Below are 26,529 nucleotides of genomic sequence, written 5' to 3'. Positions count from 1 at the left end.
ATCCTCCACTGCCCTCCCAGACCACAGCAGAGAGCTGAACTGGAAGAGGAGCAACCGGGACTAGAATCTGGCGCCCATATGGGATGCTAGCGCCGCAGGCAGAGGATTAGCCAAGTGAGCCACGGCACCCGCCCTGAATAGGCACTGTGAAATGGGATGTTGGCATTGCAAGCGGCGACTTAACCTGCTGTGCCACAATGCTGGCTGCTACTTTTCCTATTTAATTTTAGAAAAATTAAATCTCATTTTTTTCTTAAGCCTATTATTTAACAAAAATGCGTTATATTTACTATGTGAGTTTTAAAAATATATGAAAAGGCATGAAGGAGATTAATTTCAAGAAAACAAGCTAATCTTAACTAATTTGATTATTTTTCAAGAACAGATGTTAAAAGGACAGCTTAATTTTAAATACTGAAAACAGCTACTCTTTTGTACAACACCACTTAACAATTTCATTAGAATCTCATTTAGTAGGAATTTCTGGGAAGAGTTTTGGACCAACTTGGATGAGGCAAAAAATCAAGTAGGAATAATGAACTGATATCTTTTGTTGAAAGGAGGAACTGTACACACGAAAAAGAACCAAGCAAATAAGTTAGCCAAAATAAACAGGTCCTCAAAAAGCATGAGTCATTCTTAAAGGAGCACTGGCAATCATAATTGGATTGCTGTGCCTGCTAATTACTGATCATGCTCATACAGTATGAGCTGTAGATACAATGACTCTCAAGTTCCTTGAGACCTGGAAATGCTCTCAAGAGTTCTTCCAGAGGAAGAAAATTGCTAGCAAAACTCTATGTGGAACCAGAAAAGTGCATGGTGACTCCGCATTGCAATACCAAGTATTATATAGGGCCTATCACTTAAAATGCCATTTAAAAACAAGATTAATTGTGGCATGGCATTTTGTAGCAAATACACTCTAATACATTCATGTACCACTTAACAATGGGTTGGGGCCGGGGCCGTGGCACAGTAGGTTAATCCTCTGCCTGTGGTGCCGGCATCCCATATGGGCGCCGATTTTAGTCCCAGCTGCTCCTCTTCCAATCCAGCCCTCTGCTATGGCCTGGGAAAGCAGTAGAAGATGGCCCAAGTCCTTGGGCCCCTGCACCCACGTGGGAGACCTGGAAGAAGCTCCAGGCTCCTGGCTTCGGATCAGTGCAGCTCCGACTGTTGCAGCCACTGGGGAGTGAACCAACGAAAGGAAGACCTCTGTCTCTCCCCCTCACTTTCTAAAACTCTACCTCTCAAATAAAATAAATAAAAAATCTTTAAAAAAAAAGGGGGGGGGGCGGGCGCTGTGGTGCAGAGGGTTAATGCTCTGTCCTGAAGTGCTGGCATCCCATATGTGCGCCGGTTCAAGACCCGGCTGCTCCACTTTCCATCCAGCTCTCTGCTATGGCCTGGGAAAGCAGTAGAAGATGGCCCATGTCCTTGGGCCCCTGCACCTGTGTGGGAGACCCGGAAGAAGCTCCTGGCTCCTGGCTTTAGATCCGCACAGCTCTGGCCGTTGCATCCAACTGGGGAGTGAACCAGTGGATGGAAGACCTCTCTCTCTCTCTCTGCCTCTCCTCTCTCTGTGTAACTCTGACTTTCAAATAAATAAATAAATCTTTAAAAACAAACAAACAAACAAACCCAATGGTATATGTTCTGAGAAGTGTACTGTTAGGTGATTTTGTCAGCAGATGATTTTGTTGTTGTGTAAACATCATACAGTATATGTACACAAATCGAGATGAAATAGCTTACTACACACCTAGACTATATGGTACAGCCTATGGACCCTAGGGCCATGAAGAATGAAACTACATGAGGTCAAAGGAAGCTCAAAAGAAAATGATGCAGGGCCAACACTGTGGTGTAGCGGGTAAGACCACTTCCTGCAGTGCCGGCATCCCACATGGGCGCTGGTTTGAGTCCTGGCTGCTCTACATCTGATCCAGCTCTCTGTTATGGCCTAGGAAGCAGTAGAAGATGGTCCAAGTGCTTGTGCCCCTGCACCCACCTGGGAGACCTGGAGGAAGTTCCTGGCTTCAGATCGGCTCAGCTCTGGCTGTTGTGGCCATCTGGGGAGTGAATCAGCAGATGGAAGACCTCTCTCTCTCTCTCTCTCTCTCTCTCTCTCTCTCTCTCCACCTCTGCCTCTGCCTCTGCCTCTGCCTCTCTGTAACTCTGCCTTTCAAACAAATAAGTAAATCTTAAAAAAAGAAAAGAAAATGACACAATAGAGAGATGCAGTAACACAAGACCTCTCTCTCTCCCTCTCTACCTTTCTACCTCTCCTCTCTCTGTGTAACTCTGACTTTCAAATAAATATATGAAATAAATCTTTAAAAAAAGAAATCAATGACTGCTGGAAAATGGAAGGAAATACCCCCAAAATATTTGGAAAATAAATAATAGACTTCCAAATGACCAATGGGTTAAAGAAGGAATTATAGGGAAAATTGGAAATTATTTTTAATTGAATGAAAATAAAAACACAACATATCAAAAGTACCACTTAAGAAAAATTTTACAAGCAAAATACAAATAGAAAAATAGAAAAATGATGGGGGCTGACACTGTGGAACAGCAGATTAAGCTGCCACCCGCAATGTCAACATCCCATATGGGCTCCAGTTCAAGTCCCAGCTGCTCCACTTCTGATCCAGCTCAGAAGCCTCCCATGAGTGCCCAAATATTTGGATCCCTGCTACTCACATGAGAGACATGGAAGAAGCTCCTGGCTCTGGCTTCAGCTTTGGTCAGGGCCAGCCCCAGCTGTTGTGGCCATGTGGGGAGTGAAGCAGCAGATGGAAGATCTCTCTCTCTCTCTCTCTCTCTCACCCTCTCTCTCTTTCTATAACTCTACTTTACAATAAATAAATGAATATTTTTATAAACAAGAATAGGAAAACAAATCTCAAACCAATGACTTCAACTTCCATTTTAAGACACTAGAAAAAGTTTAAAATCATAGTACATAAAAGAAAGAAAATAATAAAATTCAGAGCAAAAATTAATGAAATAAAAATCAGAAAAAAAAAATAGAGAAAATCTGTGAAACCAATAGCTGCTTCTTTGAGAAAGTCAGTGAAATAGACCACAGGCTAGAAGGGGTCCGGAAGAAAAGAAAGAAGATGCAAACTAACAACATAAGTAATGTGAGAGGTAGCATTACTGGAAGGGGTACAGATGTTAAAAAATGACGGAGGGGCCGGTGTTGTAGCTCAGCTGGTTAAAGCCCTGACCTGTATCACCAGCATCCCATATGGGTGCCGGTTTGAGTACTGGCTACTTCACTTTCAATCCAGTTCCCTGCTAATGTGCCTGGGAAAGCATAAGAAGATGGCCCAAGCCCTTGGGTCCCTGCATTCATGTGGGAGACCTGGAATAAGCTGCTGGCTCCTGGCTTCAGATTGGCTCAGCTCTGGCCATTGTGGCCATTTGGGGAGTGAACCAGTGGATGGAAGGCCTCTCTCTCTCTTCCTCTCTCTCTCTTTCTTTCTCTCTCTCTCTGTCTCTACCTCTCTTTGTAACTCTGTTTTTCAAATAAATAAAATAAATCTTTAAAAAAGTGTTACATTAAAAAAAGATAATGGAATATTGTGAGCAACTTTATGCCAATACATTCAATATCTTAGAACAAATTCCTTCGAAGTAGCAAAGCTTACTCAAGGAGATAACCTGAATAGTCCTGCATTATTAATTTTTTTTGACAGGCAGAGTTAGACAGTGAGAGAGAGAGAGACAGAGAGACAGAGAGAAAGGTCTTCCTTTTTCTGTTGGTTCACCCCCCAAATGGCTGCTACGGCCGGAACTACGCCGATCCGAAGCCAGGAGCCAGGTGCTTTCTCCTGGTCTCCCATGTGGGTGCAGGGCCCAAGCACTTGAGCCATCCTCCACTGCCTTCCTGGGCCACAGCAGAAAGCTGGATTGGAAGAGGAGCAACCGGGACAGAATTCGGTGCCCCGACTGGGACTAGAACCGGGTGCCGGCGCCGCAGGTGGAGGATTAGCCGAGTGAGCCATTGCACCGCCCAGTCCTGCATTATTTTAAAAATTCAATTTGTAGATAAAATCCTTCCCTCAAATGACTTCAGAATCAGACGACTTGCTTCACTGATATATACAAATCACAAGAATGAAATAATACCAATTAGACAAAAATTCTTTCATAAAATTTGAAAAGTCAGGAATATTTCCCAACTATTGCTAGGGGTGTAGCTTTATTCACCCTGTTACATAGATCAAAGACTTAACATGAAAAACTAAGTACATACAAATATCCCTTCATAGGTATAAATGCAAAAATTCTAAAGAAAATGTTAGGAACTTAATTCAACTAGATATATATTATAGTGCTTATTCTAAGAATGCAAGGTTGGTTTGATATGCAAAAATCAATCAACATTATTCATTATATTAACAAATCATAAAGAAATTATAGGATCATCTCAATTTTGTAAGTAATGAAAATGCATTAGCAAAACCCAACATCCATTAGTGATAAAAACTATCAGCAAATTATGAATAGATGGGAACTTTCTCAAATTAATAAACAGTTTCTGTTAAAAACTAGTAACCATCATACTTAGTAGTGAAAACCTGAATTTTTACTTCCTCAGATGAAAAACAGACAAAGATATGCACTTTCAACAGTGTATTCAACACATTACTTGAGATCATAGTCGTTGGAATTATACAAGAAAAATAAGTAAAATGCATCAAGAATGAAAAAGGAAAAAGTAAAGCTGTTGCTATTTCCAAAAAATGCAATCATTTAAGAAATCCACAAGAATTTGCAAAAAAGATAACAGAATTGATAAGTGACTGGAAGTGAGTTTAGCAAGGACATAGGACATAAAGCCAATATACAAAATCCAATTCTTCATACTTATGAAAAACAATCGAAGACTAAAAAGTTGAAATATACAATTGCATCAAAAATATTAAATACTTAATGTTGAATCTGAAAAAAATTGTTTAAGAGCTGCACTCTGAAAACTACAAAATATTGCTGAGATAAGTTAAAGATGGCCTAAATAAAGGCAAAACACATTTGGGAGCTGGAAGACTCAATATTAAGATGTCAACTGTCCCCAAATTGATTTGTATATTCAGAGTAATCCCAAGAAGAATCCCAGTTGGCTTTCTGTAAAAATTGACAAGTTGATTGCTAAATTCATATGGAAACAGAATAGCCCAAACAACTCTGAGAAAGGAGAACAAAATTAAGGAACTTTCACTACCTGACTTCAAGACATTACAGATACAATATCAAGACAGTATGGACAAATAGATCAATGGAAAGACTTGGAGCTCAGAAGTAGACATGCACATATATAAACAGCTGATTTTTTTAAACAAACTTCAAAGGCAATTCCATATCTTTTCAATAAATTCTGCTGTAACAAATGGATATCCATATAACCCCCCAATAAAATGAACTTTAATCTATATCTACAATACATAGGAAAATGAATTCAAACTGCATCGTAGACTCAAATGCAAAACTTGAAACTATAAATGTTTTAGAATAAAATCTTTGTGATTTTGGGTTTTAAATGATTTCTTAGAAACAATAACAAAAGCACAATCCAGGTTAAAAAAAAATGTTGACCTTACCAAGATCAAGAAGTTCTGCTCAGGCCAGATTGTAGCATAGTCGGTAAAGCTGCTGTCTGTTGTGCTGGCACCCTATAGGCATCTCACATAAATGCCAGTTCTTATTCTGGCTGCTCTACTTCCTATCCAGTTCCCAGCTGATGGCTGGGAAAAACACCAGAAGATGGCCCAAATGTTTGGGCTCCTGCCACCCACGTGGGAGACCTACATTAAACTCCTGGCTTCAGCCTGGCCATCCCTGGCCATTAGGCCATCTGGGAAGTGAATTAAAAGATGAAAGATCATTCTCTCTCTCTCTCTCTGTCTCTCTCTTGCTCTCGCTCTCATTCTGTATGTCTCCTTGTCTCTGTAACCCTTTCAAATAAATAAATCTATTCTCTAAAAAACACTGTTAAGAGAAGGAAAAGACAAGGCATAGTACTGGAAAAATATTTATAAATCACACATCTGAAAAAGGACTTGCGTGTGGTGGAATGAGAAGGCCATGCCAAGATGGCCGCTGCAAGCGTCAGTTACTCAGGAATGGCTTTGGAACCCACCTGGCAAAGGAGCCTGCCTGGCAACAGACAGTGATTGGTTAGGGCATAAACCACCCCTTGACCAGATTGGCTGCCTTGGCTATATAAGCTGCTGTACCAACTGAAATAAACGAGTCTGCAGGCTGCTTGCCTCTGGCCCACTTTCACTCAACTCTCGGGGTCTGTGTGGTGACGCTGTGCCTCTTGCCTCCACTGCGCTCCTCCTCTCAGAACGAATCCACAGCAACACTTGTGCTTTAATATATGAAGGATATATAAATGTTCTGAAAATAAAGATTTTTTATAAACTATCAATCAATATAAAAATGAGAAAAATAAATACCCACTTCATCAAACAAGAGTTGCAGATGGCAAATGATCACATGAGAAAATGCTCAAGTCATTAACCATTAGGGAGAGGCAAATTAAAATTTACCACAAGATACTTCTATACCCCAATTGGAAAGTCTTAAATTTAGAGGACTGTTCATACCCAGTGTTGGTAAAGATGAGTAAAAACTAATTATTTTTTTGTTGTTATTGTTAAAGACATATTTATTTGTTTGAAAGGCAGAGCTACAAAGAGAGAGAGGGGGAAGATGCGAGGGTCGGGTGGGGAGAGCTTCCATTTGTTGGGTCACTCCCCAAATGGCCGCAATGGCCAGGGATGGACAGGCCGAAGCCAGGAGCCTGGACCTCCATCTGAGCCTCCTGTGTGAGTGGCAGGGCCCAGGTACCTGCACCACCATCTGCTGCTTTCCCAGGTACGTTAGGGAGCTAGGTGGGAAGCAGAGCAGCTGGGACTCAAACTGGAACTCATGAAATGCTGACATCACAGGTAGTGGCTAAACCCACTGTGCCACAATATCGGCCCCTGGAGCAACTAATTTTTTTAAAAAGATTTATTTATTTATTTGAAAGTCAGAGTTATACAGAGAGAGAAAGAGCAGCAAAGAGAGAGGGAAAGAGGTCTTCCATCCACTGGTTCACTCCCCAACTGGCCGCAACAGCTGGAGCTGCTCCGATCCAAAGCCAGGAGCCAGGAGCTTCTTCTGGGTCTCCCACGCAGGTGCAGGGGCCCAAGGACTTGGGCCATCTTCCACTGCTTTCCCAGGCCATAACAGAGAGCTGGATTGGAAGTGGAACTGCCGGGACTTGAACCGGCGCCCATATGGAATGCCGGCACTGTAGGCAGCAGCTTTACCCGCTATGCCACAGCACCGGCCCAAGCAACTAATACTTATATACTTCTGGTGGGAATGAAAAATAGTACAACCATTTTGAAAAACAGTGGCAGTTTCCTAAATATTTTTCAAAAATGTATTTATCTGAGAGTGAGAGGGAGACAGAGAGGAAAAGATAAACTCCCATTTGTTGGTTCATTCCCCAGATGCCCACACAGCTGAGAAAATGCTAGGCTGCCCATCCAGGTCTCCTACATGAGTGGCAGGATCCCAACTACTTGAGTCATCAAGTGAATCTGCACAGACTGACCTGAGAGCAACATTATTATTCATTATAATGCTAAACACATCTCTGATGACTTTTCTGTGGCCCTCTTTGAACATGCTTGCATGTAGAAGCATGATCTGCTAATACTCAAGGGAACTTCCATTTATTTACTTCCAATTTGTTTACTTATATGACAGGTAGAGAGACAAAGACAGAAATATGGAGAGAGTTCCCATGCACTGGCTCACTTCCTGAATGCCTCATGGGCTGAGGCTGGACCACACTCAAGCCAGAAATTCAGTCCAGGTCTCCCATGTGGATGGCAGGAACCTAATCAGCTGGGCCATCACCACTGCCTCCCAGCGTCTGTATCAACAGGAAGTTGGAAAGAGGAGCCACTGTGAGGTGGGATGTGGTGAGTCAACTCCATGTCCTAGCATCTGGGCCAAATGCCCTTCCGCACACCCTTTTTTTCTTCACTTATCTTGTCCCATCACCCAGCTTCACCTAGTTATGTGCCATTTACCCTAATTCCATAAATCCCCAAACGTCTTTTGAACAAGAAAATCGATTTGGGCCTGCACCGCGGCTCAATAGGCTAATCCTCCACCCAGTGGCACCGGCACACCGGGTTCTAGTCCCAGTCGGGGCGCCGGATTCTGTCCCGGTTGCCCCCTTCCAGGCCAGCTCTCTGCTATGGCCAGGGAGTGCAGTGGAGCATGGCCCAATGCTTGGGCCCTGCACCCCATGGGAGACCAAGAGAAGCACCTGGCTCCTGCCATCGGATCAGCGCGGTGCGCCGGCCGCAGCGTGCCAGCCATGGCGGCCATTGGAGGGTGAACCAACGGCAAAAAGAAGACCTTTCTCTCTGTCTCTCTCACTATCCACTCTGCCTGTCAAAAAAAAAAAAAAATCGATTTGGGTCCTTCCCAGATCTATTTCTTTAGCTACCTTACAAAGAGAGCTTCTCTTTGTCAAAAAGCACTTGGTTTCCTGGGTTTGGTGTTTTGGAGTATGTGTGCAGGGGGTGAATTTGTTGTTTGGCAACAGTGGTGATGATTTCCCTGGTGAACACGCATCAGAAAAAAAAAAAAAAAACCTGAAGGGGCCAGCACTGTGGTGTAGTGGGAAAAGCCGCCACCTGTAGTGCCAGCATCCCATACGGGTGCCAGTTCAAGTCCTGGCTGCTCCACTTCCAATCCAGCTCCCTGCTAATGCCACTGGAAAAGCAGCTGAAGATGGCCCATGTGTTTCGGCCCCTGCACCCATGTGGGAGACCTGGAAGAAGCTCCAGGCTTGTGGCTTTGGCCTGGCCCAGCCCTGGGTGTTACGGCCATCTGGGGAGTAAACTAGTGGGTGGAAGACCTCTCTTCTCTGTCTCTGCCTCTCTGCAATTCTGCCTTTCAAATAATTAAATAAATAATTTAAAAAAACCCTGAGACTCAGTTTCTTCTACTATATACTCACAACACAGGTTGCTTAAGACATTGTGTGTGGGGATTTTTTTCCCCAGCACACCAGGCAAGCAATCAGTTCTGCAGTGAACACCTGCTTACCTGCTTGGTGTCTTCTAATTGGACACAGATCTGTCACTTTCTGGAGATAGCGCTGGATCCCCCAGATTGAGGGTTCAGTCACCAAGACTGCCCTCACTTCAGATTCAGTTGCAAAACTGGGGTCCCTATGATTTGCTAGAGTGGCTCAGAACTCAGGGCAACACCTTACTCACCGGCTTATGATGAAGGGTAGTACAAAGGATCCAAACAAAGACATGCATAGGAGTAAGACACAGGGCTTCTGTGCCCCTCCAGGTGCTACCCAGAAGCTCTTGGAGCCTTGTCTTTTTTGGTGTTTATGGGTGCTTCCTTACATAAGCATAATTGATTAAATTATTGATCATTGGTGATCAACAAAACCTTTAGTCCTTCTTCCCTCCCTGGAAGTGAGGGGTGGGGCTGAAAGTTCCAACCTTTTAATCCTGCTTTGGTCTCCTGAAGCTACCGACCACCTTCCCCGCCAGTCATCACAGTAGTAGCACCCAAAGACAACGACTCTGGAGAGTCCAAGGGTTTGAGGGGCTACACACCAGGAAGTGGGAACAAGGACCTAATATGTATTTCACAATATCACAGTGTGTTAAAAATTCCACACTGTACACTTTTAACCACGTGTGGTTTCTTTTATGTTAATTATACCTCAACAAAGCTAATTAAAATTCCAGTACTATATTCTGTATTTCCTTGCTGTGGGAATCTTTTAAAAAATATTTTTAAAATGTTTTACCATTTCCTCCATGGTTAGGTACTTTAAAATGCTTTGTTAATGATTATTTGAAATCACATAAAGCCATTTACAGAATTTTGTCCTTCATGTCCCGTTGTTTCATTCTGAGAAAAGATTCATCTGAAAGGAAGTACACTTACAGATATATTTATCAGTTCTATTTTATTATTGTATTATTCAAATATGTGTATTAAATTTCTTCTTTAAAAAAGATTTATTCATTTATTTGAAAGGCAAAGTTACAGAGAGGGAGAGACATGCACACACACACACACACACACACAGGCCTTCCATCCACTGGTTCACTTTCCAAATGGTTGCATAGCAGGGCTGGGCCAGGCTGAAGCCAGGAGACTGGAACTCTGTCCAGGTCTCCCACATGGGTGCAGGGGCCCAAATACTTGGGCCATCTGCTGCTGTTTCCTGGGTGCATTTGCACAGAGCTGAATTAGAGGTGAAATGGCCAGGACTCAAACTGGTATTACATGGGATACCAGCGTTGCAGGCAGCAGCTTAACTCGCTGAGCCAAAAGACTGGCCCCTTAAATTTCTTTATTATCATAATCTTTTGAAAATACAACTTTGAGGACTTCAATTCTAATTTTAATTGTATTTATTGTTTCATTTATGATGAAAACAGAATTCTAAAAGCTATCCTGGTGATTCTAGTCTGAATCCTTTCCTGTGAACTGACAATCACTTGTTTCCCTAATGTTGCCATATACAGTAAATATACTTGATGTGAGATCAAGAGAGAAAAAGTACATGAAAATTATTTAACTAAAAGAAATAAATTTTAAAAATGTTTTTAAATATAAAAGAGCAAATATATTGTCAGTAACATGATTGTCAATTAACCAGTTAATTCATTACCGTTAAACTTCGAAATATAAAGGGTAGTCACATATGTTATAGTTAAATGTTGCTTTTGTGGAGGCTCATAGTGGACCACTGTTCTAGAATTCTTTTTCCAGACTATGTGGGCTGGAACCACATTCCAGAAACTACTTGTTTAAAAAAGGTCAGAAATCAGTTGAAATTTTAATGAAACACATGACACATTCTGACGAAATGTTCATATAAAATAAAATGTGCTTCTTTGTTAGCAATTATATAGCTATTCATTTATTCACAACAAAAATAATGGTTTGATTTTCAGACTGAGTCGGAATCACCCAGCATTTCCTTTGTTCTTGAACGTCAGGTTGTGTGAAATAATCAATTATTGCTGTTTTATGCCACTAATTTTTGGGAATAATTTGTTACGACACAGTAGACAGCTAGTACAGCAGCTCCTCTCCTGGCGCTAGAGGGCTGGGTCTGGGGTTTTCATTCTTGGGAGCTGTTGATCAACACTTTATCACTGGCTTCCCAATCATACATTCAATCATGGATTTTAGGCAGTCCCTGAATTCTAACCAGACAACTAAGATTCTAATCACTGCAATTTCTCTTTTAGTGTGTGTTTAAGAATATTATATTGGGGTTGGCACTGTGGCTTAGTAGGATAAGCCTCCGCTTATGGTGCCAGCATCCCATAAGAGTGCTGGTTCTTGTCCTGGTTGCTCCTCTTCTGATCCAGCTCTCTGCTAAGGCCTGGGAAAGCAGTGGAAGATGGCCCAAGCCCTTGGACTCCTGCACCCGCATGGGAGACCTGGAAGAAGCTCCTGGCTCCTACCTTTGGATCTGCTCAGCTCTGGCCATTGCAGCCATCTGGGGAGTGAACCAGCAGATGGAAGACCTTTCTCTGTCTCTCCCTCTCTCTGTCTGTAACTATCTCAAATAAATAATAAAAATCTTTTTAAAAAGTCAAAAAAGATAATATATTGAGAAATTAGGCAGTTTCACCATTTTGAATCCTCATTATCAGGTACTAAAAATTCATTAAATTGCTAATTATTTATAGGTCTTTTTTTTGAAAGATTTTATTTATTTATTTGAGAGGTAAGGTTACAGACAGAGAGAGAAACAGACAGAAAGGTCTTGGGGCCAGCACTGTGGTGTAGCGCATAAAGCTGCCACCTGCAGTGCCAGCACCCCTTCCGGCGCTGGTTTGAGTCCCGGCTGCTCCTTTTTCCATCCAGTTCTCTGCTACGGCCTGGGAAAGAAGTAGGAGATGGCCCAAGTCCTTGGGCCCCTGCATCCACATAGGAGACCTGAAAGATGGTCCTGGCTCCCGGCTCCCGGCTTTGGATCGGCACAGCTCTGGCCATTGTGGCCAACTTGGGAGTGAACCAGTGGATGGAAGACCTTTCTCTTTCTCTCTCTCTTTGCCTTTCCTTCTCTCTCTGTGTTAACTCTGACTTTCAAATAAATAAATAAATCTTAAAAAAAAGAAGAAAGGTCTTCTAGTACTACTATATGACTTAAACACTTCATGTGAAGTTGGTAAGAGGTGCAAGGAGGATAAAATTGAAGAGAAATCTATAATTTAGTTTTTGAGTTTGATGAGATCAGGTATTTTTTTTACTCACCTAGAAGAGAAAGCATCATTTTAAATGTAATATAAACTACTGAAATAAGACATACATACATGCATACACACAGGGATTTGCTGAAGGAAATGGGTGAAGACTTTAAATTGGTAACTTAGTTCAGTGGATAAAATAAAATAAAAATTTCCAAAGCACCTCCCTGTTGAAAATGGCCATGGGTGAGGGTAAAATTAAGTTAAAATTTCCTAAGTGGCTGACTACTATTTTCTGATTGGTGACAAATATCAGAAAGTTGTGGTTACTGACTATAAAATGTATCTTCTATGAAGAGATGATTGGAGAGAGGTTGGAAAATTACGCATTGAGCTTCACAAGGAAAGCTGACACCAGCCCTGCCACCACTTGCATCAGAAGTGTGCAGGTATTTTCCCCTCTGAGCCTCAGGCGCAGTCACACACACTCTTCCCAGCAAAGGTAGTAAGGCTGACACACCGCCTGCACTAGGATTCAGTCTGATAGAAATTTCATTTTAGAAAAATTAAGAAAACACGAGGAAAGAGTACACAGTGCGTGTGTACAGGTAGGTAATAATTTAGTGAGACACTCTAAATGTCGGCTTTAGGTTTCTGTTTCATTGCAAGTGTATTTCTGCAATATTGTATTTTGGAATTCTACTTTTTTTAAAAAAATATTTATTTACTTGAAAGTAAGAGTTACACAGAAGGAGAGAGAGAGAGAGAGAGGCAGAGAGAGAGGTCTTCCATCTGCTGGTTCACTCTCCAATTGGCTGCAATGGCTGGAGCTGCTCCAATCTGAAGCCAGGAGCCAGGAGTTTCTTCTGGATCTCCTGCATGGGTGCAGGGGTCCAAGGACTTGGGTCATCTTCTACTGCTTTCCCAGGCCATAGCAGAGAGTGGGATTGGAAGTGGAGCAGCCAGGACCCATACGGGATGCTGGCACTGCAGGCAGCGGCTTTACCCGCTACGCCACAGCATCGGCCGCTGGAACTCTACTTTTGATATAAGATTACAAAGAAACCCACTACTGAATTCAGAAAAGCTATTCTTTGGTTCCTGCATCCTTTAATTCTGAGAATGTGAAGCCCCATTTATCACTACTTGGTGATGTCGTACAGCACAGGAAAAACTAACTCCTACTTCACAAACTATTACATCTACAAAGGTCTGAAACTGTGAAACAATTATCATGACATGACAGCTTCATGGTGGAGACACATTCATGAAAAGGCTAGAGCAGGGGCCGGCGCTGTGGCATAGCGGGTGCTGGTTTGAGTCCTGGCTGCTCTACTTCCGATCCACCTCCGTAATGTGGCCTGGGAAAGCAGTAGAAGATGGCCCAAGTCCTTGGGCCTCTGCACCCATATAGTAAGACCTGGAGGAGAACACTGGCTCCTGGCTTCAGATCAGTGCCGTTCCAGCCGTTGTGGCCAACTGGGGACTGAAGCAGCGGATGGAAGACCTCTCTCTCTGCCTCCGCCTCTCTGTAACTCTGCCAGGAAGAGAAGAGAAGGGGAGAGGGGGAAGGGAGAGGGGGAGGGGGAGGGGGAGGGGGAGGGGAGGGGGAGGAGGAGGAGGAGGAGGGGAAGGAGAAGGGGAAGGGGAAGGGGAGGGGGAGGAGGAGGAGGAGGAGGGGAAGGGGAAGGGGAAGGGGAAGGGGAAGGGGAAGGGGAAGGGGAAGGGGAAGGGGAAGGGGAAGGGGAAGGGGAAGGGGAAGGGGAAGGAGAAGAGCTATAGCAAACAGAGAGTTGGTTAAGAACCAAAACAAGCAGTGCCAATTTTATCCTCAAGAGATCCACAGGAGGGAGAGGGCTCCAGCGAGGGGAGGAGGCTCTGGAAGGAAAGCCTGAGTTAACCCAGGCTCAGAGGCGTACGACCAGACTTCAGGCAATGGAGAAGAAGGCATTTGCTCAGCAGAAGGGTGGAGGCAGAAGCAAGAATGTGAGAACAGGAAATGAGGAAACTGATTTGGGCAAGAACTGAAGGCTTACGCAGGGAAGTAGTTCCCGAAACAAAGCAGTGGTGAGGGGGACAAGGGAGCTTACTGGGTTTAGTAAGTGTGCAATGTATGGAGATGCTTGGAAGTGCTATTTACAGGAGACAGGTCATCCACAGACAGACTTATTGTTTCTAATATCTCATTTGATTCTTTTATGAATAACTTCCTTCATAGTTTTTCATTAAAATAATATATTTATCCCAAAGATCCATACTGAAGGGCTTTATTACATTTTTTAGCAGTATTAAATAAGAACAGGGGTGCCAGGATCATTAGTCCCTGATAGACACAGTAGCCCGAGAACCTCCTCCTTATTTTGATCATTTAAATCTAAAAACTTAATGTTTGTCCTAAAGTCTCAAAGTTTTAAAAGAAAAGAAGGGGCAGGTGTTTACCCAATAGTTAAGAAACCTGGATTCCACTTGGAACACCTAGTGATTCCTGGCTGTGACTCCTGGGAAGTAGAAGATGATGGCTCAAGTACTACAAATATAACTACAAGTATAAGTAGTATAAGTACTACAAGTATAACTCAAGTACAAGTTCTTGCCACCCACAATGGAGCCTGGATTGAGTTTCTGGCCTCCAATTTTGGCATTCTGGGAGTGAACCAGCAGATGGGAGCTCTATCTCCATCTCTCAAATAAATAATAATCAAATCAAATCAAACAGAAAAAAATATTTTCTGGCATACTGGGCTGAGAATAAGAAAAACAGACTCCAAATATTAAGCCATCAATATCCATATTTTGAGCAGACTCAGATTTCAGGTTCAATTTCTCTGATTTTCTGAAAGGCACTGAATTCAACACTGTTGAAAAGGCTGCTGCAGGGGCCAGCGCTGTGGCGCAGGGGGTTAATGCCCTGGCCTGAAGCGCCAGCATCCCATATGGGTGCCGGTTCGAAACCCGGCTACTCCACTTCCGATCCAGCTCTATGTTATGGCCTGGGAAAGCAGTGGGAGATGGCCCAAGTCCTTGGGCCCCTGCACCCGCGTGGGAGACCTGGAAGAAGCTCCTGGCACCTGGCTTTGGATCAGCACAGCTCTGGCCGTTGTGGCCAATTGGGGAGTGAACAGCAGATGGAAGACCTCTCTCTCTCTCTCTCTCTCTCTCTCTCTGCCTCTCCTCTCTCTGTGAAACTCTGACTTGCAAATAAATAAATAAATCTTAAAAACAAAAAAAGAAAAGGCTGCTGCAGATCCAAGTCCAAAGCTCCACAATGAAGTAGTTGATTTTTACTTATGTCTAGGAAGATGTGCGTCATGGAAAGGAGGGGGCGCATGGTATGACATGCACCCAGTGTGTCACCCTTTTGCATCACAGGGTGTAGACCATATGGCTGAATGCACCTGTGTCTAGACTGCAGAAATGCCCTGGAGTTGGTCGGATGAGTTCTATTGCAGTGCAATGGTTTGCTTTAGTTGGTTGTATCTTATTGGACAACCATGATCAGAAGTTGATTTGGTAGCACAAACTCAACATAAACAGAATTATATGCATGAACTGACTGAAATTTAAAATGCACAATCAGGTTTTGCCTTCTGATCTCTTGAGACATCTTTATAGTTAAATATGGACGTGAAATAAAATGACCGTTTAAAATATCAGGGTATTCAAAATAACAGCTATGGATTTTGATTTATAAAATTTCATTTCTATACTCTACTTTCAGAGAAAAGGACATTACCCTTTCCTTTTGTTTAAAGCAATGAGAAAAGGTGGCTATGGTTAGAAAGATGAGTAAGGGAGGCCAGCGCTGTGGCGTAGCGGGTAAAGCCACCACCTACAGTGCCGGCATCCCATATGGGTGCCAGTTCGAGTTCGGGCTGCTATACTTCTGATCCAGCTCTCTGCTATGGTCTGCGATAGCAGTAGAAGATGGCCCAGGTCCTTGGGCCCCTACACCCGCATGAGAGACCCGGAAGAAGCTCCCGGCTCCTGGCTTTTAATCAGCACAGCTTCAGCCATTGCAGCCAATTTGGGAGTGAACCAGCAGATGGAAGACCTCTCTCTCTCTCTCTGTCTCTCCTTCTCTTTCTGTATAACTCTGACTTTCAAATAAATAAATCTTTGAAAAAAAAAAAAAAAGAAAGATGAATAAGACACAGTTATCCATCTATAGTGGGCTAAGACTTTGGGAGTTCTGCCTGGGTGGAATGTGACTCCTTAGGACCAGAATGTGGACTGTGACAGGTAGCCATTTGGATGGTTCCCAGTGATCCCTGCTATCTCTGATTCTTGCTCTTGTTTTTTCTTTTGTGTTTTTTTTTTTTTTGACAGGCAGAGTGGACAGTGAGAGAGAGAGACAGAGAGAAAGGTCTTCCTTTTGCCGTTGGTTCACCCTCCAATGGCCGCCGTGGCCAGCGCGCTGCGGCCGGTGCACCGTGCTGATCCAAAGGCAGGAGCCAGGTGCTTCTCCTGGTCTCCCATGGGGTGCAGGGCCCAAGCACTTGGGCCATCCTCCACTGCACTCCCTAGCCACAGCAGAGAACTGGCCTGGAAGAGGGGCAACCGGGACAGAATCCGGCGCCCTGACCGGGACTAGAACCCGGTGTGCCGGCGCTGCTATGTGGAGGATTAGCCTATTGAGCCGCGGCGCCGGCCTGATTCTTGCTCTTGTATAATTCCCTCACCTTGATCAAAGCTAGATCTAGCGACTTATGCTAAACAAATACTATGTCAGATACCCTGGTTTCTCTTCAGATTGTATAAATCTTTCACCTTTTTCAAATACTGTGACAGGCAGGAAAATTACTTTTTTTAAAAAGATTTATGTACTGGGGTCGGTGCTGTGGCATATCGGGTAAAGCTGCCACCTACAGTGCTACATCTCATATGCATATCATATGCACTGGTTCAAGTCCTGGCTGTTCCACTTCTGATTCAGCTCCCTGGGAAAGCAGCAGAGGATGACTCAAGTGCTTAGGCCTCTACATCCATGTGGGAGACCCAGAAGAAGCTCCTAGCTCTGGGCTTCGGCCTGTTCCAGCCCTGACCATTGTGGCCATTTGGGGAGTGAACTGGAGGATGGAAGATCTCTCTCTCTGCCTCGCTATAGCTATGCTTTTCAAATAAATAAATAAATCTTTACAAAAGTATTTATTTATTTGAAAGTCAGTGCTAAAGAGAGACACAGAGACAGAGAGATCTTCCATCCAATGGTTCGCTCCCTGGTTAGTGCTGGGCCAGGCCAAAGCCAGGAGCCAGGAGTTTCATCCGGGTCTCCCAACTGGGTAGCAGGGGCCCAAGGACTTGGGCCATCTTCTGCTGCCTTTGATAAGAAGTGGAGCAGCTGGTACAGGAACTGGTGCCCATATGGGATGCCAGAACTGCAGGTGGCAGCTTCACCTGCTAAGCCACAGTGCCCGCCCTGGTGAGTGATTCCTGAGATTAGATTGTAAAAATAGGGTGACTTCTGTCTTGCTCACTTCTCTTGCTTGCTCTTCCTGAGGGACACCAACATCCTTCTTCAAAGAACTCTGGAAAGAGTCCTCTTCTGGCCAATGGCCTCTGAGGTGCTGCAAGTCCAGCCCAACATCTCATAAGAACTTGAATCCTACATAAGCCACATAGGTGAGCTTAGAATCAAATCCTCCCCCAGTGAGGCCCTCAGACAACGGCAGGCCCAGCCCCAGCTGGAAGGTAGTCTGTGAGTGATCCAAGTAAATAAATCCAAGTAAATGTGGGTCAGGAATCTGACCCACAGAAACTGAGATGATATCCATCAAGGCATTAAAATGTAATCTTGAACAATGTAAATTACATTGACTTCCAATAGCTTATGGTCTAATTAAACGAAATAAGTACTTAAATAAAAATAATGGCTAATATATATTGTACTATTTATGCCAATACTTCTCTCTATAAGTAGAGATATATCAGGTACTTCTCTAAGTATTTTACATTTACTGATTAACCTCTATGTGGGGAGCAACTCGGATTAGACTAAGTTACTGGAATTAAGACTTATTCTATGCATCTGCTCTCCCACAATATGGCGCTGGGAGAGGAGTAAACAGCTTCTACGCAGCTGCCTCCAGTTAGACCAATAACCTGCAGGAGCTGATCCTGCTCCTGATTGGAGGAGAGCAGCGTACTCAGCGCGTGGGTAGCAGAGTTGGGATTGGTGGAAGAGGACTATAAAGGAGGAGAGAGACAACATGCACCAGGAGCATCTAAGAGGAACATCTATCTGAAGGAACATCTGAGCAGCCCCCAAGAGAGCCAGCCGGCGGTGTGCCACTCCCCCGTGGAAGTGGAGAAAGTGGCAGGGGGCCCGCCCCTCCACGGAGGTGGAGGGACGGCAGCCAACCCGGGAAGAACCAGCAGCAAACCTGGGAAGGGCCGAGCAGACAAAAGAACAGCACAGGGTTTAGTGTCATTCCTCCGCGAAGAGGGGGAGCGACACCTCTATAACTCTGTGAGGTAAATATTATTATTATTGCCATTTTGTAGATGAGGAACTTGAGGTAACAAAAGGTTAATCAATTTGCTTATAGCTACTCAGCTAGAATCAGTGTGGTACTGGAATTCAAGTTCTTGATCAGTTTATTATGATCAAGATTGCGGCCTCTTTCCTTTTTACATTTTACACATTAAGAGTATGCTTGCTTTTTGGATGTATATAGCACAGGGAATAACTGTGTCTGTAGGATGAAGGGTCAGGATTGACCAACAGCTAGGCAGGATTTGAAAGATGGAGGGAAGACATTCCAGGCAGGTGGAATGGCATATGCAAAGGCATGAGGCATGACTGGGATGGTAAGGGCCCAGGAAACATGTTATTATTCCTTTGGAATGCGGTTAATCACTTACCATCATCTTTCATTTCTATTGCAAACACTACCATCTCTGAATTCTAGTAAGCTATTGCCATTTTTCAGAAAAGTATAATATCTGATTCTTCACCCACGGCAATGACAGAGGCCCAGAAGGAGTTACGCAGAACAATCATCTTGCTTGTCTTAACACCTGAGGTAACTGAGAAGATTGGTACTGGAGGCATTTGTCTCATGACACAACAGCGGCTCACTGTTTACACCCTACACTTGCTGTCTTCTCAGAGCATCCAGCAACAACAGTGCTGCTTCCTGCTCTCTCGACTATGGGAAGATCAGTCAGAAGTTTGAAAACCACCATAAAATCTCTATATTTAAATGTAACATTAAATCACTGGAGAAATTACACCAGGCAACACTAAAATCAGGGAGAAGAGGCTGTGGATACAATAATTAGGGATGTAAAAAGACTCCTTATTCATTGTCGTAATTATCCTCAAAGGGCCATTAAAAGTGGTTTTCAGATAACTATAGATTTACATGCAGTTGTATGAAACTGCAGAGATCCTACAAATCCTTCACCCAGTTTCCCATAGAGGTATCATGTTGTATAACTACAGCACAATATCCCAACCAACATATTAACATTGACAGAGTCCATTAAGTTTATCCAGTCCTCTTCAGCTTTACATGCATTGTGCATGTGTGTGTCTTGAATTCCATGCAGCTGTATGTGTGTAGAATCGTGTGGCCACCACAGTCAAGACACAGAATGGTTCCATCACAAGGATCCTTCCTGTTATGTTTTTGTAGCCACACTATTTCTGCCTCTCCTTTGTCTCTAATCCCTAGCAACCACCAATTTACCTCTACAGTTTTATAATTTCAAGGTTCAATAGGAACCTTTGGAGATTGGCTTTTTTTTTTACTCAGCATAATTCCTCTGAGATTCATTCATGCTGTTTTGTGTATTAATAGCTCATTCTTCTTTATTGCTAAGTAGTGTTACACAGTCTGGATGTTTCACAGTTGGTTCAACCATTCACCTACTGATAAGCATTTGGATCATTTCCTGTTTGGTGGTTATTGTAAATAAAGCTTATATCTTCATTTGTGTACAGGTTTTTGTGAGAACATAACATTTTATTTCTCTGGAATAAATGCCCAAGAGTCTAACTGCTGGGTTGCACAGTAAGCTCATGTTCAGTTTTGCAAAAAAACTGCCATACTCTATTCCAGAGTGATTATCATTTTACATTCCCATCAGCAATGTATGAGTGAGTGCTCCCAACTTCTGCATCATTGGCTTATCACTATATTTTATTTCACCCATCCTGACAGGTGTGTAGTAATAGTTACTGTGGTTTAAATTTGTATTTTGCTAATATTTAGATTTTTATTTTGGTAATGCCTAACTGCTGGCTATCTGTATACCCTCTTTAAGGAAATGTATATTTGTGTTCTTTGCCTTTTTCTGAATGCAATTTTTTTTACTTTTGCATTTTTAAATTGTTTTAGAATTTATTTTAAAGGCAGAATAAGAAAAAGGAAGAGAGAGAGAAAAAAAGGGAGAGATCTTTAAATCATTGGTTCAGTCCCTCAAAATGACTACAAGAGCCAAGGCTGGGCCAGGCCAAAACCAGCAGTCATTATCTCCATCCAGGCCTCCCATGGATTGGCATGGCACCCAACTACTTGGGCCATCATTTGCTGCCTCTCAAGGTGCACATTATCAGGAAGCTGGATGGAAAGTAGAGTAGCCAGGACTCAAATAAGGCACTTCAACAGGGGATATGGGTGTCCCAAATGGTGGCTTAACCTGCTTTGCCACAATGTCTACCCCTAATCCTGAGTTTTGAGAGTTCTTTATATACTCTAGATAAAAACTGTTTTTATAGCTGGTTTGCAAAGATATTCTCTCACTCTGTAGCTTGTTCATACAATCATCCTCACAGGATATTTTGCAGAGAAGAAAATTTTAATTTTGATGAGGCTCAGTTTATCAATTTTTCATTTTATGGACTGTGTTTCCATAAAGAAAATTATTTGTAACTAATGCAAAATTTTGTACATATTTATGGGGTACCACATGATGTTTTGATATGTTTATACACTGTGGAACATCCAATGAGTGTAAACATATCTATTTCCTCACTTATTTGTAGGGAAAACACTTGAAATCTTTTCTTCTAGTTTTTTAAAAAACATACAGTACATTATCATTATCTACAGTCTCCCTACTATGCAACAGAACACTAGAACTTCTTACTCTTATATAACTACAACCTAGTACCCATTAATCAACCTTTCCTCATCCCTCTCTTTCTTACTCTCCCCAGTATCTGTTAGCCACCATTATATACTTAACCTCTATGAGATCAACTTTTTTAGATTGCATATATGAGTGCAATCATGCAGCACTGTTTTTCTGTTCTTGGCTTATTTCACTTCACATAATGATCTCCAGTTCTATCCATGTTGTAGTAAATGACAAAAATTTCATCCTTTTTCATGGCTGAGTAGTATTCTATTGATTTATGCATGCCATATTTTCTTTGTTTATCAGTTGATGGACACTTGGGTTGTTTCCACTTCTGGCTCTTGTAAATAATGCTTCAATAAACACAAGAATGCAGGTGTCTCCTTGACAGAGTGATTTAATTTCTCTTGGATACCTAACCCAGTGGTGAGATTACCATATCATATGTTAGTTCTTTGAAGGACGTCCATACTGTTTTCCACAATGGCTATGCTAATTTACGTGGCTATCAGCAGGGTGCTGGAGTTCCCTTTTCTCTACATCCTCACCAGCACTTCATATTTTGTCTTTGATAATGGCTAATCCAACTGGAGTGAGGTGATATCTTATTGCGGTTTTCCTCTGCACTTCCTTAATGATAAATGTTATTGAGCATTTTTTTCATGTACCTGTCGGCCATTTGTATGTATTCCTTCAAGAAATATGTTTATATCTATTGCTCATTTTTAGATTGGATTATTTGGTTTTATTGCCATTGAGCTATTTATATATTCTGGTTATTAACCATATGTCAAATATTTAACTTCCAAATATTTTCTCCCAGCTTGTAGGTTATATCTTTGCTCTGTTTATGTTTCATTTGCTGGGTACAAGGTCTTTAATTTGATAAAATTCCATTTCTGTATTTTTGCTTTTGTCTCCTGTGGTTTTGGGGTCTGATTTAAAAAATCCTTGCTTATACCAATGTCCTGAAACACCTCCCCTATGTTTTCTTTTAGTAGTTTCAGAGCCTCAGGTTTTATATTTCAGTCCTCAGATGATTTTGAGTTGCTTTTTGTACATAGTGATAGGCGAAGGGAAGGTCTATTTCATCCTTATGCATGTGGATATCCAGTTTTCCCAACACCATTTATTGAAAAGCCTGTCCTTGGGGCAGCTGCTGTGCTAAGCTTCTCCTGCATGGCTAAGCTTCTCCACCAGTTCATGTCTTGGCTGCTCCTCTTCTGATCAAACTCTCTGCTTATGGCCTGGGAAAGCAATGGAAGACATTCCAAGTGCTTAGGGCCATGCAAGAGGCCTGGAAGAAGCACCTGGCTCCTGGCTTCTGATTAGTATTGTGGTCATTTGTGGCCATTTGGGGAGTGAATCAGTGGATGGAAGACCTTTCTGTCTCTCCCTCTCTCTGTAACTTTACCTCTCAAATAAATAAAATCTTTTAAAAATGCCTGTCCTTTTCCCAAGACCTATTCTTAGCATCTTTATCAAAGATCAGTTGGTCTAGAGAAGGGTTAGTCTGTACCTACTATGTCTTCCTGGGGATAGACAGGCCCAGGCACTCTGTCTGTGGCCAGCAACTCTACAATGCTAGGTCACACCAGAAAGCCCACAGCCTGCTGAGAGCAGAGCAGCACAAAAGTATTCATTGTCAGTCTTGCTAGAGGTGTGCTAGTTTTATTTATTTTCTCTATTATTTCTTAGTTTTCAGTGTCATCAGGGTTTTCTCTTTTGTTATTTCCTTCTGTTTGCTTTGGGTTTATTTTGCTTTTTTTTTTCTTGTTTCATGAGGTGACTTTCTCTTTGGCCCATGCTTCTTTAGTGGCATGCTGTTTAGTTCCCAAGTGCTTGGGCATTTTCCTGTTATCTTTCTGCTGTGTAGTTCTAGTTTGTTTTCACTGTGCTCAGAGAACATGTTTGTTATGATTTAGTTCTTTAAATAAAAAATATCTATTTATTCCATTTGTGAGTTGGGGGGAAGAGAGAGATTGAGAGAGAATTGATCCCCTTCACTGGCTTACTCCTCATTTCCCACATGAATAACGGAGACCCAACTACTTGAGCCATCATCTCCTGTTCCCAGAATGCGCATTTAGCAGGAAACTGGATTCAGGAGAACAGCCAGGCCTGGAATATAGGCTGTCCTAACCACTGCACCAAACACCCACTCCAATTCCTTTCAATCCTTGAGGTTTTATGGCCCAGAATATGATCTATCCTGATATATGTTCCATATGCACTTAAAAAGAATGTGTATTCTGTTGTGGATATTCTTTTTTTTTTTTTTTAAATGAGTGACTTTTTTTTTTGACATTTAAGTCTCTCCCTTTGTGTTGTCGTCTGAGTGGCTTGCACATGGGCTTCGTGTAGGCTTTCTGGTGGGAGGAGGTGGGGGTGGTGAGAAACTTCATCACACAGAAAAACATAACCCAAGTCTCTCCAGGTTTCATCATTTTGTTCTTGCTTCTAAAAAGACACTCATCTGTCATGGGGTGCTATGTGCTTTTCATTCTGACATTTTCCACTTGCTGCTTTTTGGGGTGGGGGGAGAAATGTCAGCCTGTGGCACTGCAAAGGAAGACTGGTGGAAGTCACAGCACGAGGCCTCTGTTTCCCAGTGACTCCGTTCCCCATTCCTGGAAGCCCAGAATCTTAGGCTCCTCAGGCTGTGGCTCTGTGATAGACAGGGTTAGGGAAGATGTTGTGAAGAAAGCCTGCTCTGCCTGGGCACCCAGGATGGCACTGGTTCTAAAAGGCAAAGGACATGTGATGAGGGGTCAGGCTGGGCACACACATGGCACCATGGTGAGCAGCAACACCCTCTGAGGTCAGGTCAGGGAGGTGTGTAGGGACCAATCCCCAGAGACAGAGGATTGGGGAAGACGGATAGATTCTAGTGTATCCAAAAAGGCTGCAGATCCTAACGATGATTGCAGACATCAATCCCAACAATGATCAGAGACATGACATTGTCAAAACCATCACAACAGCTTAGAGTGGTATTAACATGATAGCATATTTCTGTGTCTACTCTCTTGCTAGTCTGCTGTACATCTCTCTGACAGCCTTGTAGATGTGGGCTATCTCTGACACCAGAGAGTCATCAGGATTGGGGTTGAAGAGCAAGCAGCAGATGGACAAGAGGACTTTGGACACAGCTCTGGGGACCATTGTGATTGTAGGATGTGGAGGCAGATGCTGTCATTGCAGTTGACATTGTAATGATGCATTTCGGTTGTGAGAGCAACCTTTGGGGGCTTGAAGGGTCATTAGTAAGAAAGTGGATGGTCAGGAAGAAAACCCCTCCTTGGTAAGGGAGGCCCATGATGGTGGCCTGCCCATGGAACAAATCATTACTCACTATGGAGCACTGGGCAGGAGCCCTCTGTAAGTCAGTCAGTTCTCTGGATCCGCTTTGCTGGGGCAGCCTGTGGTGGCCAGCTGTGGGCTCCAAGTGGAGTATTCTTAGATCATGTTGGTTGGTGATGATGCTGAATTCTTCAATATCCTTACTGATTTTCTTTCTAGTTGTTCTATCAAATGCTGAACTTCCCAAGTGTAATTCTGAATTGTTCTTTTTCTTTTTCCTCACATATTTTGCATTTCTGTTGTCTAGTGAATACATATTTTGAACTGCTATGTCTTGATGAATTGATTCCTTTATCATGGTATAATGTCCACCTGTATGTCTGGGAAGTTTCCTTGCTCTGAAGTCTTTTTTGTTTGATTTTTTTTTTTCCTGACAGGCAGAGTGGACAGTGAGAGACAGAGACAGAGAGAAAGATCTTCCTTTTGCCGTTGGTTCACCCTCCAATGGCCGCCGTGGCTGGCGCACCGCGCTGATCCGATGGCAGGAGCCAGGTACTTCTCCTGGTCTCTCATGGGGTGCAGGGCCCAAGCACTCGGGCCATCCTCCACTGCACTCCCGGGCCACAGCAGAGAGCTGGCCTGGAAGAGGGGCAACTGGGATAGAATCCGGCGCCCCGACTGGGACTAGAACCTGGAGTGCTGGCGCACAAGGTGGAGGATTAGCCTAGTGAGCTTCGGTGCCTGCCGTTTGTTTGTCTTTTTAAGATTTACTTATTTATTTATTTGAAAGTCAGAGTTACAGAGAGAGGGAGGGAGAGGAAAAGGGAGAGAGGGAGAGGGAGGGAGGGGGGGGAGAGGGGGAGAGAGAGAGAGAGAGAGAGAGAGAGAGAGAGGAAATCTTCCATCTGCTGGTTCACTCCCCAACTGGCTGCAACAGCTGGAGCTGTGCAGATCCACAGCCAGGAGCCAGGAGCTTCCACCAGGTCCCTCATGCGGGTGCAGGGGCTCAGGGACTTGGGCCATCTTCTACTGCTTTCTCAGGCCATAGCAGAGAGCTGGATTGAAAGTGGAGCAGCTGGGACTTGAACTGGTGCCAAATGGGATGATGGCACTGCAGGTGGCGGCTTTATCCGTTCTATGCCACAGTGCCAGCCCGAACTTTGTTATTAATATTGCCACTCCTGCCTTTCCGGCGGCCATGGCGGCGGGCAGGGGACGCGGCTGCGGGCTGGCCCCGGCCGCCTGGCCTCCCGCCCGGGCCGCTGGGCTTGGGGCTGCCGCGGCGCGCCCCGGGAGGCCGTGGAAGTCGGGAAGGCGGCGTGGGAAGCTCCCGACGTGAAGGCGGGGCGGCCGGCTGGCTGCGGAGTGCGTGATGGGGCCCCGCGCCGGGGCCGTGAGAATCAGCACTTAAGGCTTCCTGGTCTGGCTGAAAAGCCCGTGAGAGCATTTCAGGCATGGAAAGCCAAGACACTGTGGCAAAAAATGCCCTACGTGAGGACCTTAGTGGGTAAGACCCCAGTGGAAAGTGCTGCTCCTCCGCACGCGGAGGAGCCGCACCGGACTGGACGCTTGATGTTCCCCTTATTTACAAGTCCTTTCTATAGTAAAGTAAGAATAAGTAAACAGCGAACTCCCAAAGCAAGAATGAGTAGAGAGAAATGAGAAAGAGCGAAGCAACAAACTTCCCCGCGAACTCTCCAACACACTCTCCAACCAACCCACACCACCATGCCGTCTCTCTCCTCCTATATCGTCTTCTCCACCAATCCGTGCTCTGCTACCCACATGCTGAGTGCGCTGCTCTCCTCCAATCAGGAGCAGCTCCTGCAGCTTGTCAAGTTGGTGAGAGGCAGCTGGGTAGAAG

At 43.7% G+C, this 26,529-nt stretch overlaps 1 long non-coding RNA gene and 1 pseudogene across 4 annotated transcripts in view; both read right to left on the bottom strand.

Annotated features, from left to right (window-relative positions):
* The window catches only part of LOC127490298 (uncharacterized), an 85,956-nt gene that overhangs the window by 51,316 nt on the left and 8,111 nt on the right, over window positions 1-26,529 (bottom strand). The gene's annotated exons all lie outside the window — the stretch shown is intronic.
* Window positions 24,208-25,388, bottom strand: LOC149128031 (ubiquitin-conjugating enzyme E2 D4 pseudogene; annotated as a pseudogene). Its single transcript, XR_016229232.1, has one exon. The product of XR_016229232.1 is annotated as a ubiquitin-conjugating enzyme E2 D4 pseudogene (transcript).

This window comes from Oryctolagus cuniculus, chromosome 2, assembly GCF_051225735.1.
Source record: "Oryctolagus cuniculus isolate XC-2025 breed Fujian yellow rabbit chromosome 2, ASM5122573v1, whole genome shotgun sequence".
Taxonomy (NCBI): domain Eukaryota; kingdom Metazoa; phylum Chordata; class Mammalia; order Lagomorpha; family Leporidae; genus Oryctolagus; species Oryctolagus cuniculus.
The sequence above is the reverse complement of the archived record's forward strand: the minus strand, read 5'-3'. Positions and strand labels throughout refer to the sequence as shown.